Below are 15,282 nucleotides of genomic sequence, written 5' to 3'. Positions count from 1 at the left end.
ATTCTCCTTAACCTTGTTGGCCAAGGACATTGCATAGCTCTTTTAGCTCTCCTAACTTCTCATTTGAGCTTCTTCCTACTTTCTTATATTCTACAAGGCCTTCAACTGTATTTATTTGCCTAGACCTTAGGTATACTTGCTTTGTTTTTGACAATGCTGATAGTTTCCCTTGTCATCCAAGGTACCCAAATCCTGCCATTCCTCTCCTTCATTTTCCCAGGAACATGTCTGTCGTGTACTCTAATCAATTGGTCTTTAAAATGTCAGATGTGGATTTACCCTCAAACAGTCATTCCCTATCCACATTATCCAACACTTTCCTAATTTGGTTATAGTTGGCCTTCCCTCGATTTAACAACTTCATCTGACATTCACCGTTGTTCTTATCCATAAGTATCTGAAAACTTAGGGAGTTATGGTCACTATTCCCAAATTGCTCCCCCACTGAATCTTTGATCATTTGGCCAGGCCTGTTTCCCCATACCAGGTCTAGTTTGGCCCCCTGAAAATGTATTGCTGGAAAAGCGCAGCAGGTCAGGCAGCATCCAAGGAGCAGGAGAATCGACGTTTTGGGCATGAGCCCTTCTTCAGGAAGGGCTCCTGAAGAAGGGCTCATGCCCAAAAAGTCGATTCTCCTGCTCCTTGGATACTGCCTGACATGCTGCGCTTTTCCAGCAACACATTTTCAGCTCTGATCTCCAGCATCTGCAGTCCTCACTTTCCCCTAGTATGGCCCCCTCCCTTATTAGACAATCCACAAGTTTCAAAAAGCCCTCCTGGACACACCTAACAAGTTGCTGTCTATTAAACCACTTGGTACTAAGGGAGTCTCAGTCAATATGAGGAAAGTTAAAATCACCCATGACAACAACCCTGTAATTTTCACATCTTTCCAGAATCTGCCTACATATCTCTTCCTCTATCTCCCACTGGCAGCTGGGAAGTCTGTAGTACAATCCTAGCATTATGATTACATCCTTTCTATTCCTGAGTTCTATCCACAATGCCTTACTGCAAGATCCCTCCAGGATGTCCTCACTCAACATAGCTTGATATGCAACTCCCCACCTCTTTTGCTTCATTCTCTATCTTGTGTCAAACATCAATATCCTGGAACATTACGATGCTAATTCTGTCCCTCTTTCAACTATGTCTCTGAGAGAGCAACAAGATCATAATTGAATTCATTAATTCAGGTTCTAAGTTCATCCATATTACTTGTTACATTTTTTGTATTGAAGCAAATACAGTCCAAACGTCCATTCTGCTGAGTTCAGCAACCTCTTCCTGACTGCTTGTCCTCTTTGCTGTATTTGTTTTAGTCTCAAGCTCTTCACCAGTCTCTATACTTACTGACCTGCTTCTCTGGTTCTTACCCCAACCACACTAGTTTAAACCATCCTAAGGGCACTACAGGATATTGGTGCTCCTCCGGTTTAGGTGTAAACTATCCCTTTTGTACAGGCCCCATTTTCCCTAGAAGACATCCCAATGATCCACATTTCGGAAGTCCTCCCCCATCCATCTCTTTAGCCACATGTTCAGTTGTGCTATGTCTCTCTTCCGAGCCTCATGTAGTATGGGGAGTAATCCTGAGATTACTACCTAACTCATGGAATTGTCATTACAGGACCTTGTCTCTCTTCCTACCTATCTCATTTGTGCCAATATGGACGATGACTTCTGTCTGTTTACCTTTTCATTTCAGAATGCCCTGCACCTGATCAGAGAAATCCATGACCTAGCACCAGGGGGGCAACATACCATCCTGCCTTGTGGCCACAGAACCTCGTGTCTGTGCTCTTGACTATCGAATCTCCAATTACTATTGCTCTACCACACTTTGTCCCTCCCCTCTGTACAGCAGGGCCAAGACATAAGTTAGTAATAGAATTCCAAAATTACCTCATGTTCTTAATATTTACTTACTATTTCATACTTAAATATGCAAACAGCTAAAGAAGGAGAGGAAATAACTAAGAGGAAGTGGTGAAGACTGGTACAATTAGAACATTTAAAAGGCATCTGGATGGGTTTATGAATAGGAGAGGGTTAATGAGATATGGGCCAAGTGTTGGCAAATGAGACTAGATTAGGTTGGGATATCTGGCCAGTGTATTTAAAGTTGGACCAAAGGGTCTGTTTCTGTGCTGTACATTTCTATGACTCTATGAACTATCAGTAGAGAAAATGTACTAGGGAAACTGATGGGGCTAAAGACTGATAAGTCCCCTGGAACTGATGGGATGCATCTTAGGATATTAAAGGAAATAAAAAAAGAAGATAGTGGACACACCAGTCACAATCTTCCAAGTATGTTTTGATTCTGAAAACATCCCAAAGGAGTGGCAAACTGCCAATATAACCCATTTATTTAAATTAGGAAGGAGATAAAAATAAGAATTATTGGCCAGTTAATTTGACGTCTGTTACTGAGAAAATGCTGGAATTTATTATAAAGATGTTATTACACAGCATTTATAAATGCATAGTATTATCAAGCAGAATCAGCATGGTTTCATAAAGGAGAAATCATGCATGACAAATGTATTAGAATTATTTGAGGAGGTAACAACAAGCAGGACAGATAAAAAAACAAGCAGGTGATATATATGCAATATATTTGGATTTCAGAAGGTGTTTACCACACCATAGGCTACTTAATAGGAGACACGCCCATGGTGTTGTGGGTAGTGTATTAGCATGGATAAAAGATTAACTAATTAATAGAACACAGAGTTGGGACAAGAGGAGCATTTTCAGGATGACAATCTGTACATCCACTACTTCCCATATGTCTGTTCTGCTTGTTACCTCCTCAAACATTCTCATCAATTTGTGGGTGCCACAGGGATTAGTGTTGGGGACAAAATGTGTAATAAATGTGGATGAAAGTTATTGTTTTAAGAGCTGTGCTGCTTTAAGAACTAGATATGCTAATGAGGTAAGAACCAGAATGATACCACATGACCAATTGCCATATGTAATTCATAAGAAGCAAGTTAGAAAGAGGATGCATACATAATTACCTTTATCTGCAAGTTATAGTTTGAGCTGTGAAAATTACCTGTGTGAGATCTAAGTAAACTGAAAGCATGCTGCTTAATCATGTTACTTATCAATAGCACAATAAATTCACTACCATCACTTCATAAGCTGAGGCCAGTTGCACTATCTCTGCTGTTGCTATGGATAAACCTAATTAAATTAGAACAGAAAAAGATTCAATGTGGGAGCAAGGCTGCCATTTATAATTCAGTCTCCTGCTCTTACCTTCCCCCGCAATTTTCATTCTTGGGAATTCTTTTGCATAGCTGTCTATCGCTACTGCTTCCATTTCCATTGCAGAAGAGCATCTGCAAAAAGTAGATTTACTCCATCACTTGCAGCTAAAACAATTTTGTCTAACCTTTCTCAATACAATGGAGATAGCATTCTGAGTATGAAAGTGAGATGTGTATTGTAAGAGTAGGGCAGGACAGTGAATTATCAGCTTCCACCATGTGCAGGAGAAATAATGAGTGGCAGAGATAAGACCTGTGAACAGCAGAGATAACATTTTCTTCTGTGCAGGGGAATGCGCGTGGGTGCTCCTACAATTTGCATGTCTCCATTCACAGGATATATTTTCTAGTTGGTGGAACAGGCATGCGAGGGCTAGGAAATTGCACAGAAAATCATATTGTCACATTCCTGTCTGAATTACAGTCAGTGCAAGAGCTTTATTATCATATTTAAATTGATGGTAATGGTATTACAAAACACCATAACATAATTCCCAGATTTTCTTATGATGATTGTGCTCTGTATTCAGTTCACTCGTGTAAAATGGGTAATGAAAGTCGGGTATTTTCTGTAGTTTCAGAAGTTTGCTTGTTAAAGAACTCACCATGTTAATTTTTAAGGACGTCTTTGTTACTATTCTTTTATTCGAATTTTATTTGCTGGCCCTTTTTTGCTACCTTCTTACTTGCAGAATTTTTGATTGCGACAATATAAAATGAAACATAATTTCCTAAGGGTGCTTCTTCATTTCCTGCATCTTTTTCCTTGATTTATTTTTGATTTCTATGCTTCAGCCTGCTCTTTTAAATGAACTGAGAATTTTTTTTCACTTGCTCTGAAATGTAGCTAGGTTTCTTCTCAGGATAATGGATAGAGAATGTTTTATTAAATTGTACGCTGTAGGTTTTATCCTGAACATGCTCAGGATGCCTTTGGCCTTCAGAAATACAATAGATCCATTTCAAACATTAACTAAAAAATAAGTATATTTAAAAAGAGAATGAGACTGCATACAACATTTAAAAAGCCTAATTATTCATGATATATCCAAATTATACCAGGACATAAAAAGTATCAGGAAAATGTGCTTAAAGTCACCTTTTCATCCTTTTCTATTCATTAATGGGATGTGGGCATTGCTTGCTAGGCCAGCATTTATTGCCCATTCCTAATCACCCTTAAAGAGGTGGTGGTGAGCTGCCTTCTTGAATCACTGGAGCCCATTTGGTGTAGGTTGGCCAACAATGCCATTATGGAGGAAGTTCCAGGATTTTGACCAAGCAATACTAAAGGAATACATTTCCAAGTCAGGATGATGAGCTGCTTAATGGGGAACTTGCAGGTGGTATTGTTCCCATGTACCTACTGCTCTGGTCCTTCTGGATGGTACAGCTAATGGGATTAAAAGATGCTGTCTAAAGATCTTTGGTGAATGTCTGCAGTGCACCTTGTAGGTAGGACACACTGCTACTACTAAGTGTTAGCAAGGAGGAAGTGAATGTTTGTGGATGCAATGCCAATCAAGTGGCTGCCTTACCTGGATGGTATAAAACGTTTTGAATGCAGTTGGAACTGTACACATCCACACAAAGTGGGAAGTAATCCATTACAATCCTTACTTGTGCCTTGGAGAAGATGGACAGGCTTTGTGGAGTCAGGAGGTCAGTTACTTGCCAAAGGATTCCTAGCCTCTGACCCACTTTTGAATCTACTATATTAAAGTAAAATAAATTCTACCTGTTATTCCAGTGGGATTTAACTCCTCACCAGAGAATTAGCATGGTATTGGTGTAGTAGCTCAGTGACAATAACACTACTTCTTTTCCCCTAGCTAACATTACTTTGATGCTGTTTTACAGTAAAATAAAATAATCTCTCATAGTCAGAGAGTCACAGTACAGAGGAACCTTGGTTATCCGAATGACACGGGCGGGGAATATTTTGTTCGGATAATTGAATGTTCGGATAATTGAATGTTCGGATAATTGAATGCCGGATTACACAGTTTAGCCAAGCATCGGGACCCTGCGATCTTGCTTGGATAAGCTGAAATTCGGATAAATGACATTTAGGCAATTGAGGTTCCCCTGTACATCTTTTAAATAATGAAGCTTTATTATACTCTGATGTTTCAGGGTGAAATAGGTGACAGATTAGAATCAGTGGGATGGGTTCAGGCAGAATAAACATGGTTTTATCAAAGGGAAGTCATATTTAATCAATTTATTGGAGTTTATTGTGGAAGTAACATAGTGATGAATGTAAATAATATATTGTTATTGTTTGGATGAACTTGCGTACTAAAATAGAGGTAAATGGATTTTTGGTTTTCAGTTCTGTGAAAATGATTTTTTTTCAAATCAAGGTCAGAAACTTATCTTTTTTAGCAGTGGGTCTAAACAGCATTTCCAAGAAATCACATGGCTTATACTAAATGACTGGAGAATCAACCTCGTGAGGTAATTGCTGAACTATTTACTAAGTTGAGTTTTTACAACCTATAGAAAGACAGGACAGAGAACAGAAACAAGGGTCAATTTAGAAGAAAGGGTCTGAGAGTTGATAAACAGGTAGGCTGTTTATCAGCCTGAGAGCTGTCAAAAACCTGAAGATTTTACTTCGAGTTCAGTAAGAAAGTCAAAGAGCTACTCTATGTCTGTGTGTCTCAGGGAGAGACAGTGATGGAGGGAATCACATCTGCTGAATGTGCAGAAGATTTACAAAATGGAAGGCTTGCAACCTTGTTGGTTGTGTGAGAAATTAAAAACTAAAGATAGGAGTGGTACTTCACTGGGTTGAGTCTCTTACAAGATATTGCTGGGAAAAAAGTATTAATCTTCCTTTTTGTTGCTTATGATGAGACCTTTCCAAATTATTTAATATCCCTGTGTGAGAGGAGGGTGCTGATAGTTTGGAAAATTGACTTTGATTGGTCGAGGCATTGTCATGTAGAATGTACCAGTAAATGATGACTGACACTTAGTTGCCAAGTCTTGTTTAAATTTTAATCTAAGCATGGGTCTAGATTAGAGTGGTGCTGGAAAAGAACAGCAGGCAGGCAGCATCCGAGGAGTAGGAAAATCGACATTTTGGGAAAAAGCCCTAATCTAAGCATGTTGACTCTTATTGGTCAGGACATTGCTCTGAGAAATAAGTCAGAAATTGGCCGTCTCCTATTTTGTTGAATTAATCAGGTACTGTCCATGTGCATATTATTTCTGGTTGCAAAGAACACAAACCTTCATATTAATCTTTGTATATTAATCTTTGGTATATTAATCAGTATGTACTGAAATCTACACACTATGAGCCTTAGACTTTTTTCTCAACAGTAATCAAGTTTTGTAGTATCAAACTATCACATATATATATGTATATATACTCATTTTCTTTTGTGTAATACACTTATGCTCTTTTGCTAAATGTACATTGGTATTCTGTTGTGAATATGCTCATTAACTGACCACTCTAGTAACCAAATTGTAAAAATAACACCTGTACTCTATAAAACCAGTATTGCCATCAGTTAGGATCACGTTGTGGAGAAAGAGAAATAAATGATGTAATATATTTTGATTTGTAGAGGGGGGTTGATAAGATTGATATATCAAAGGTTAATGCGGAAAATAAGACCTCGTGGTGTGGGGGATAGCGAATTAGCATGAATAGAAGATTGGCAAGCTAACAGGAAACAGAGAACAGACATGATTGAGACATTTTATGGCTAGAAAGAAGAAATGAGTGGTGTGCCATAGAGATCAGGTGCTGTCTCAACCTTTTACAATAAAGATAAATAACTTGGATGAAGCAACCAAAAGTGTTGTTGCCAAATTTGCTGATAGCTCAAAGATAGATATTAAAGCAAGTTGTGAGGAAGACATAAGGTTACTTCAAAGAATATAGGTAGGTCAAATGGGTGGACAAAGATCAGCAAATTGAGTATAATGTTGGAAAATGTGAAATTATCCATTTTGACAGGACAAATAAAAAGAAGCACCTTGTCAAAATAATGAAAAGTCTTAAGGCTCTGAAATGCAAAGCTATCTAAGTGTCCTGGTATAAGAATCACAGAAGATTAGATACAGATACAGCAGAAGTTTGGAAAACTGATAGAATATTATTATTTACTGTAAGAAGAATTGAATACAAAAATAAAGTTATGCTTCAGCTACTTCTGATGAGACCCCCATCTGGGGTACTGTGTACAATACTGGTTTCCTTACTTAAAAATAAAATGTAAACGTATTGCAGTTCAGAGCAAGTTTAGTTAATCAATACCTGGTTGGAAGGGCCAGGCTGATAGCTGCTGGAGCTTAGAAGAGTATGAGGTGTCTTGATTGAAAGATAATATCCTGAGAGAGTTTGGACTGTGTGGTTCTGGAAAGGATGTTTCCTCTTGTGGGAGAAGCTAGAAGGTGTTTAAAGTAGGCGATCACCCATTTAAAATAGAGATAAGTAAATATCTTTGATCTTGGAAACTCTCTACTTCAAAAGATGATGGAAGCAGAGATCTGTAATCTTTCTAATGCAGAGCTAGATAGATGCTCAATAAGCAGGAGGTTAATAGGTTATTAGGGTTGGGTGGAAAGCAATGTGTTCTTGTTGAATGCTAGAGAAGGCTTGATGGTCCAAGTGGTTTATTCCTTCTCATAATTCATGTGCTCGTTTGCTAATATCCTTTTTGGAAGAAAATCTGCCATCCTTACCTGTTCTGGCTTACACATGACTCCAGACCCAAAACAATGTGGTAGACTCTTAAACAGCCTTGGCATAATTAGGGATGATGGGGAGGTGCCAGTTTTGGACTGGGTGGACCAAGTTAAAAATCACACAATGCTAGGTTATAGTCCAATGTACACAGCAGATAATCATGTGACTCGGCCAATTTTGTCTACCTCATACATTGCAGGCAAGGATGCCCTGAGGCACGGTACATTGATGAGACCAAGCAGACACTATGACAACAGATGAATGGACACTGCACAACAATTGCTAACCAGAGATATTCTCTCCCAGTCAGGAAACACTTCAGCGGTCAGGGATATTCGGCCTCCGATTTTTCGGTGACCATCCTCCAAGACAGACGTCAGGATACACAACAATGTAGAGTGATCAAGCAGAGGCTGATAGCCAAGTTCGGTACCCGTGAGGATGGCCTCAACCAGGACCTTGGGTTCATGTCACACTACAGGTGATCCCATTACATTATACATGCACACACTCACGCAGACCCTCTCTCATATACGTGCTCTCTTTCAGACAAGCACACACATATACGCACTACACTCACACGCACGCACACACCCTCTAACAGGCTCATACTCCATCACACTCATGCACACTCTACCAAACATGCACACACAAATGCACAATCACACTCTCTCACATACACACAGTCTCTCCTTCACATGCACAAACACACACATAAGTCTATGGGGTGAATTTGTATTTGCAGATGCCTTCTATTTTGTTCAAAAAGCATATGATCTGCAAACAATCAATCCATGTAACATTTTATAAATTTCTACTTTGGAAATAGAACTAGTCTGACTCAAGATTGGGCTACAGAATGACTCTAACCTCACACCTTTAATGTATTGTCTGAGCTGAGATGTCACTTTTTTCTAAACATCTTGCGTTATTTCGAGAATGTGCTTTGTAAGAAATTCTGGAATGTACATATTAATGAACTGAAACTTGCAACCCATTCCAAAAGATAAAAGACTTAACCACAGTCTAGGTTTGTTCAATATATCGTATTAGTTCATAGAATCACAGAGTCATAGAGTTGTACAGAATGGAAACAGACCCTTTGGTCTAACCCGTCCATGCTGACCAGATATCCCAACCCAATCTAGTCCCACCTTCCAGCACTTGGCCCATATCCCTCCAAACCCTTCCTATTCATATACCCATCCGGATGCCTTTTAAATGTTACAATTGTACCAGAGTCCACCACTTCCTCTGGCAACTCATTCCATACACGTACCACCCTCCGCATGAAATCGTTGCCCCTTAGGTCTCTTTTATATCTTTCCCCTCTCACCCTAAACTAATGCCCTCTATTTATGGACTCCCCCACCCCAGGAAAAAGACCTTGTCTATTTATCCTATTCATGCCCCTCATGATTTTATAAATCTCTGTAAGGTCACCCCTCAGCCTCTGATGCTCCAGGGAAAATAGCTCCAGCCTATTCAACCTCTCCCTATACCTCAAACCCTCCAACCCTAGCAACATCCTTGTAAATCTTTTCTGAACCCTTTCAATTTTCACATCTTTTCGATGAGAAGGAGACCAGAATTGCACACAATATTCCAATAGTGGCCTAACCAATGTCCTTTACAGACACAACATGGCTTCCCAACTCCTGTACTCAATACACTGACCAATAAAGGAAAGCATACCAAACACCTTCTTCACTATCCTATTTACCTGTGACTCCATTTTCAAGGTGCTATGAACCTGCACTCCAAGGTCTCTTTGTTCAGCAACACTCCTTAGGACGTGACCATTAATTGTATAAGTCCTGCGAAGTTAAATTAGATTCCCTACAGTGTGGAAACAGGCCCTTTGGCCTAACCAGTCCACACCGACCCTCCGAAGAGTAACCCAACCAGACCCATTTCCCTCTAACTAATGCAACCAGCACCATGGGCAATTTAGCAAAACCAATTCACCTGGCCTGCACAGCTTTGGATTGTGGGAGGAAATCCACACAGACACAGGGTGAATGTACAAACAGTACACAGACAGTCACCCGAGGCAGGAACTGAACCCGGGTCCCTGGTGCAGAGAGGCAACAGTGCTAACCACTGTGCCCGCATTCGCTCTGCTCCCAGCTCGACCCGCACTCGCTCTGCTCCCAGCTCGGCCTGCATTGACTCTGCTCCCAGCTCGGCCTGCACTGACTCTGCTCACAGCTCGGCCTGCACTGATTCTGCTCCCTGCTCGGTCGGCACTGACTCTGCTCCCAGCTCGGCCTGCACTGACTCTGCTCCCAGCCCGGCCTGCACTGACTCTGCTCCCAGCCCGGCCCGCACTGACTCTGCTCCCAGCTCGGTCGGCACTCACTCTGCTCCCAGCCCGGCCCGCACTGACTCTGCTCCTAGCTCGATCGGCACTCACACTGCTCCCAGCTCGGCCCGCACTGACACTGCTCCCAGTCGGCCCGCACTCTCTCTGCTCCCAGCTGGGTCCGCACTCTCTCTGCTCCCAGCTGGGTCCGCACTCTCTCTGCTCCCTGCTGGGTCCGCACTCTCTCTGCTCCCTGCTGGGTCCGCACTCTCTCTGCTCCCTGCTGGGTCCGCACTCGCTCTGCTCCCAGCTCGGTCCGCACTCGCTCTGCTCCCAGCTCGGTCCGCACTCGCTCTGCTCCCAGCTCGGTCCGCACTCGCTCTGCTCCCAGCTCGGTCCGCACTCGCTCTGCTCCCAGCTCGGCCTGCACTGACTCTGCACCCAGCTCGGTCCGCACTCGCTCTGATCCCAACTCAACCTGCATTCCCTCTGCTCCGAGCTCGTTTCGCACTCACACTGCTCCCAGCTCGGCCTGCACTGACTCTGCTGGCAGCCCGGTCCGCACTCACTCTGCTCCCAGTTCGGACCGCACTCGCTCTGCTCCCACCTCAGCTCGCACTGCTCCCAGCTCGGCCCATGCTCTCTTTGCTCCCAGCTCGGTCCGCACTCGCTCTGCTTCCAGCCCGGTCCGCACTCGCTTTGCTCCCAGTTCGGCCCGCACTCGCTCTGCTCCCAGCTCAGTCCGCACTCGCTCTGCTCCCAGCTCGGTCTGCACTCTCTCTGCTCCCAGCTCGGCCTGCAGTCGCATTGCTCCCAGCTCGGTCCGCACTCGCTCTGCCCACAGCTCGGCCCGCACTGGCTCTGCTCCCAGCTCGACCCGAACTCGCTCTGCTCCCAGCTCGGCCTGCACTGACTCTGTTCCCAGGCCGGCCTGCACTGACTCTGCGCCCAGCTCGGCCTGCACTCACTCTGCTCCCTGCCCGGCCTGCACTGACTCTGCTCCTAGCTCGGCCTGCACTGACTCTGCTCCCAGCTCGTGCTGCACTGACTCTGTTCCCAACCCGGCCTGCACTCGCTCTGCTCCCAGCTGAGCCCGCACTCGCTCTGCTCCCAGCTGAGACCGCACTCGCTCTGCTCCCAGCCCGGCCTGCACTGACTCTGCTCCTAGCTCGGCCTGCACTGACTCTGCTCCCAGCTCGTGCTGCACTGACTCTGTTCCCAACCCGGCCTGCACTCGCTCTGCTCCCAGCTGAGCCCGCACTCGCTCTGCTCCCAGCTGAGACCGCACTCGCTCTGCTCCCAGCCCGGCCTGCACTGACTCTGCTCCTAGCTCGGCCTGCACTGACTCTGCTCCCAGCTCGTGCTGCACTGACTCTGTTCCCAACCCGGCCTGCACTCGCTCTGCTCCCAGCTGAGCCCGCACTCGCTCTGCTCCCAGCTGAGCCCGCACTCGCTCTGCTCCCAGCCCGGCCTGCACTGACTCTGCTCCCAGCTCGGCCTGCACTCACTCTGCTCCCAGCTCTGCCTGCACTGATTCTGCTTCCAGCTCGGTCCGCATTCGCTCTGCTCCCAGCTCGGCTTGCATTCCCTCTGCTCTCAGCTCGGCCTGCATTCCCTCTGCTCCCAGCTTGGCCTGCATTCCCTCTGCTCCCAGCCCGGCCTGCACTGACTCTGCTCCCAGCCCGGCCTGCACTGACTCTGCTCCCAGCCCGGCCTGCACTGACTCTGCTCCCAGCCCGGCCTGCACTGACACTGCTCATAGCCCGGCCTGCACTGACACTGCTCCCAGCCCGGCCTGCACTGACTCTGCTCCCAGCCCGGCCCGCACTCGCTCTGCTCCCAGCTCGGCCCGCACTCGCTCTGCTCCCAGCTCGGCCCGCACTCGCTCTGCTCCCAGCTCGGCCCGCACTCGCTCTGCTCCCAGATCGGCCCGCACTCGCTCTGCTCCCAGCTCGGCCCGCACTCGCTCTGCTCCCAGCTCGGCCCGCACTCGCTCTGCTCCCAGCTCGGCCCGCACTCGCTCTGCTCCCAGCTCGGCCCGCACTCGCTCTGCTCCCAGCTCGGCCCGCACTCGCTCTGCTCCCAGATTGGCCCACACTCGCTCTGCTCCCAGCTCGGCCCGCACTGACTCTTTTCCCAGCCCGGCCTGCATTGAATCTGCTCCCAGCTCGGCCTGCACTCACTCTGCTCCCAGCTCGGCCTGCACTCAGTCTGTTCCCAGCCCAGCCTGCACTGACTATGCTCCCAGCTCGGCCTGCACTCGCTCTGCTCCCAGTCCGGCCTGCACTGACACTGCTCCCAGCTCGGCCTGCACTCACTCTGTTCCCAGCCCAGCCTGCACTGACTATGCTCCCAGCTCGGCCCGCACTCGCTCTGCTCCCAGCTCGGCCTGCACTCGGTCTGCTCCCAGCTCTGTCCGCACTCCCCCTGCTCCCAGCTCAGTCCGCACTCCCTCTGCTCCCAGCTCAGTCCGCACTCCCTCTGCTCCCAGTTCGGTCCGCACTCGCTCTGCTCCCAGCCCGTCCTGCATTTGCATTGCTCCCATCTCGGAAGCACTCTCTCTGCTCCCAGCTCGACCCAAACTCGCTCTGCTCCCAGCTCGGCCTGCACTGACTCTGTTCTCATCCCGGCCTGCACTGACTCTGCTCCCAGCTCGGCCTGCACTGACTCTGCTCCCAGCTCGGCCTGCACTGACTCTGCTCCCAGCTCGGCCCGCACTCGCTCTGCTCCCAGCTCGGCCCGCACTCGCTCTGCTCCCAGCTCGGCCCGCACTCGCTCTGCTCCCAGCTCGGCCCGCACTCGCTCTGCTCCCAGCTCGGCCGGCACTCGCTCTGCTCCCAGCCCGGCCTGCACTGACTCTGCTCCCAGCTCGGCCTGCACTGACTCTGCCCCCAGCTCTGCCTGCACTGATTCTGCTTCCAGTTCGGTCCGCATTCCCTCCGATCCCAGCTCGGCCTGCACTGATTCTGCTCCCAGCCCGGCCTGCACTGTCTCTGCTCCCAGGCCGGCCTGCACTGACTCTGCTCCCAGCCTGCACTCGCTCTGCTCCCAGCTGAGCCCGCACTCGCTCTGCTCCCAGCTCGGCCCGCACTCGCTCTGCTCCCAGCTCGGCCCGCACTCGCTCTGCTCCCAGCTCGGCCCGCACTCGCTCTGCTCCCAGCTCGGCCCGCACTCGCTCTGCTCCCAGCTCGGCCCGCACTCGCTCTGCTCCCAGCTCGGCCCGCACTCGCTCTGCTCCCAGCTCGGCCCGCACTCGCTCTGCTCCCAGCTCGGCCCGCACTCGCTCTGCTCCCAGCTCGGTCCGCACTCGCTCTGCACCCAGCTCGGCCTGCACTCCCTCTACTCCCAGCTGGCCTGTACTCTCTCTACTCCCAGCTTTATCGGCACTCGCTCTGCTCCCAGCTCGACCCACACTCGCTCTGCTCCCAGTTTGGACAACACTCGCTCTGCTCCCAGCTCGGCCCGCACTGACTCTTTTCCTTGCCCGGCCTGCATTGAATCTGCTCCCAGCTCGGCCTGCGCTCACTCTGCTCCCAGCTCGGCCTGCACTGACTCTGTTCCCAGCCCGGCCTGCACTGACTCTGCTCCTAGCTCGGCCCACACTTGCTCTGCTTCCAGCTCGGCCTGCACTGAATCTGTTCCCAGCCCAGCCTGCACTGAATCTGCTCCCAGCTCGGTCGGCACTCACTCTGCTCCCAGCTCGGCCTGCACTCGCTCTGCTCCCAGCTCGGCCTGCAGTCGCATTGCTCCCAGTTCGGTCCGCACTCTCTCTGCCCACAGCTCGGCCTGCACTCGCTCTGCCCACAGCTCGACCCGCACTCGCTCTGCTCCCAGCTTGGCCCGCACTCGCTCTGCTCCCAGCTCGGCCCGCACTCGCTCTGCTCCCAGCTCGGCCCGCACTCGCTCTGCTCCCAGCTCGGCCCGCACTCGCTCTGCTCCCAGCCCGGCCTGCACTGACTCTGCTCCCAGCTCGGCCTGCACTGACTCTGCCCCCAGCTCTGCCTGCACTGATTCTGCTTCCAGTTCGGTCCGCATTCCCTCCGATCCCAGCTCGGCCTGCATTGATTCTGCTCCCAGCCCGGCCTGCACTGTCTCTGCTCCCAGGCCGGCCTGCACTGACTCTGCTCCCAGCCTGCACTCGCTCTGCTCCCAGCTGAACTGACTCTGCTCCAGGCTTGGCCTGCACTGACTCTGCTCCAGGCTTGGCCTGCACTGACTCTGCTCGCAGGTCGGTCCGCACTTGCTCTGCTCCCAGCTCGGCCGCACTCTCTCTGCTCCCAGCTCGACCCGAACTCGCTCTGCTCCCAGCTCGGCCTGCACTGACTCTGTTCCCAGCCCGGCCTGCACTGACTCTGCGCCCAGCCCGGCCTGCACTCACTCTGCTCCCAGCCCGGCCTGCACTGACTCTGCTCCTAGCTCGGCCTGCACTTGCTCTGCTCCCAGGTGAGCTCGCACTCGCTCTGCTCCCAGCCCGGCCTGCACTGACTCTGCTCCCAGCTCGGCCTGCTCTCACTCTGCCCCCAGCTCTGCCTGCACTGATTCTGCTTCCAGTTCGGTCCGCATTCGGTCTGCTCTCAGCTCGGCCTGCATTCCCTCTGCTCCCAGCCCGGCCTGCACTGAATCTGCTCCCAGCCCGGCCTGCACTGACTCTGCTCATAGCCCGGCCTGCACTGACACTGCTCATAGCCCGGCCTGCACTGACTCTGCTCCCAGCTCGGCCTGCACTGACTCTGCTCCCAGCTCGGCCCGCATTCGCTCTGCTTCCAGCTCGGCCCGCACTCGCTCTGCTTCCAGCTCGGCCCGCACTCGCTCTGCTTCCAGCTCGGCCCGCACTCGCTCTGCTCCCAGCTCGGCCCGCACTCGCTCTGCTCCCAGCTCGGCCCGTACTCGATCTGCACCCAGCTCGGTCCGCACTCGATCTGCACCCAGCTCGGCCTGCACTCCCTCTACTCCCAGCTCGGCCCGCACTCGCTCTGCTCCCA

General features: G+C 49.0%; 1 long non-coding RNA gene across 1 annotated transcript in view; it reads right to left on the bottom strand.

Annotated features, from left to right (window-relative positions):
• Nucleotides 1-15,282, bottom strand: part of LOC148150193 (uncharacterized) — an 81,397-nt gene that overhangs the window by 2,862 nt on the left and 63,253 nt on the right. The window contains exon 2 of the long non-coding RNA XR_015756852.1: nt 3,274-3,356. This is a non-coding gene — a long non-coding RNA (uncharacterized LOC148150193). The remainder of the gene's footprint in view (nt 1-3,273; nt 3,357-15,282) is intronic.

This window comes from Chiloscyllium plagiosum, unplaced genomic scaffold (assembly GCF_037043375.1).
Source record: "Chiloscyllium plagiosum isolate Xiang-an unplaced genomic scaffold, Cpla_swu_hap1 HiC_scaffold_4, whole genome shotgun sequence".
NCBI classification, from domain to species: domain Eukaryota; kingdom Metazoa; phylum Chordata; class Chondrichthyes; order Orectolobiformes; family Hemiscylliidae; genus Chiloscyllium; species Chiloscyllium plagiosum.
The sequence above is the reverse complement of the archived record's forward strand: the minus strand, read 5'-3'. Positions and strand labels throughout refer to the sequence as shown.